At 37.8% G+C, this 2,126-nt stretch overlaps 1 pseudogene; it reads right to left on the minus strand.

Moving 5' to 3' along the window:
- LOC102867357 overlaps window positions 1-109 on the minus strand; it is a 1,756-nt pseudogene extending 1,647 nt beyond the window's left edge.
- Between the last annotated feature and the right edge of the window lie 2,017 nt (window positions 110-2,126).

Consider the following 2,126-nt stretch of genomic DNA (forward strand, 5'->3'; position numbering starts at 1 on the left):
CCATCCTGATGCTGCCGATTGGTCCAGTGGTGAGAAGCACGCGAGAAGAAAAGGAATGTGCTAGTAAGAATTAATTCTTGCTTGAAGAAATCCTCACGAAGTGCTTCATTGTGCCTGCTTGGACTTTCAAAAGAGGAGAATTTTTTCAAAAACAGAATTAGGGTCTTTTGTTTATAGGGTCACCATTCAATGACACTTAACAACAACACATAAAACCAGGCAGGCCCTTGTCTCCATTTTGGAGTTGGGTGAAGTAGTGGACCCCGTCAGATGGTGCTCTTGTTTGGGTTGAAGATCTGCGTGAATTGTGTGGTTGTTTTTTTATTTAAGATTCCTGTTTAGAGTCAACAAGACCTCCTGGAGGGCCCTATATTTAAAAGTTGGGCCGAAGGGGTTATATTTAATACCTTATTACTATATTTCGGCTTTTATAAGAAAATATATATTTGGCTCTTCTAAGTCATACAGCACTCTGTTCTAATTTGCTGGGTTGAGGTAATCTGGGTATGCTGTGATGCTGAACCATTTGCTACTGGAGTATCAAATGCCATAATGGGACAACGGTGCCATAGGTTTGGCAAATACCATAACAGCTATACATCATGGGCAGTGTTTGGTGGAGCTCCCATATTGATTAGGGTTTGGAAGCAGGAGCGGCATTCTCTTCCTAAACCACATGCCTCTCGAAACTCTATGAACTTGGAGAAACAATGTTATAGAAAGGTTTCAGCCCTTTTTGTTCATAGGATTGCTATGAGCTGTTCTCAACTGGATGGCAATCAACAACAACAACAACATTTAAAAAGGCAACAACAACAACAACATTTAAAAAGGTCATCAGTATGGGGCTGGAATCCAGCCAGATTCTACAGAGGTTTGTTTTCTGATTTTGGTGAAGATTAGGGTAGAATGTTTACTTGCCATTGGGTGTGAGTTTATTTTATCCAGGCCTCCTATTTAAAAACAAATATGGGTCTGAGGGCCTGGTTTTAATTGGTCTTGGTCAAACATTCTTCTAAGTGATATAGCACTGGTCTGTCCATTTGCTGTACAGAGGTAACTTGTGGTTGCTGTGATGCTAAACACTGTGACACTTATTTGTCAGATGACATAATGGTTACCCATGGTGGACAGTATTTGATGGAGCTCTCTGATTAAAGCAAGCTGGAAAGCAGGAGTGGTATCCACTTCCAAAATACTTGCCTTCAGAAACTCTATGAAGATGGAGAAACAATGAAAGTCATACAAGTGTTCAGGTCTTTCATTCATAGAGTCACTATGAGTCATCTAGAAGGCACTTATCAACAACAATAACAACAAATACTGATTGGTATTTAAGATATGTGTTTAACTGTGAGACTTTAACTAATGATGTGGATGTGATTTGTCATCAGTATTACGTTCCTACCACCGTATAAGAGTTATGAGCAACTAAAGGAAAAGCTTCTTTTTGCAATAGAAGAAACAGAAGGATTTGGACAAGAATGAATGTGGCTTCTTATCTTGGAGGAGCTCTTGCATTTAAATACCCCAACCAAGAAGAATTGCACAGAGAATGTACATAAGCTGTTCATTCTGTACAGTGAATTTTCTGAACCTCTCAAAGTATAAATGTTTTCCGTTCTTCCACAGAAATATGAAAACAATTCATTTTTTTTCTACTTTATTTATTGTTTCCTTGAAGTGACTGACCAGGAGAAAGATCATCTTAAATTTTGAAGCAAGCAAGACTTTATTAAAAAATAATAAGTATATATCTATATAGGCATATATGATAGTGGCTCTAGTTTTATAGAGCCGAGTATATGAAACATGACAGCCATTCAGTCAGAAAGATCTGGATATGCTTTACTTTATTTCTGTTACCCAGGGAAAAGTGCAAATTGCTTCACATTGTCTGTCCTCCCTTATGCAACATCTCTTAAGAGTGTTTAGTTGCATGGCTGTTCAGGAAGGTATTAAGGGCTTAGGCCAAATCTTACTTTATATTAAGAAATGCTGCTGGCTTTTCTGAAGACAGGTACTTGAACCTGTCAATTTGTTTTAAATAAATACAGTAGTTGAAAATCTTCCCTCTTTGCTACATCAGTAATACAGTCAAAGTAATAAAATGAAACCATAACTTA

This window comes from Elephantulus edwardii, unplaced genomic scaffold (genome assembly GCF_000299155.1).
Source record: "Elephantulus edwardii isolate Elephantulus edwardi_28Jun2011 unplaced genomic scaffold, EleEdw1.0 scaffold00184, whole genome shotgun sequence".
NCBI classification, from domain to species: domain Eukaryota; kingdom Metazoa; phylum Chordata; class Mammalia; order Macroscelidea; family Macroscelididae; genus Elephantulus; species Elephantulus edwardii.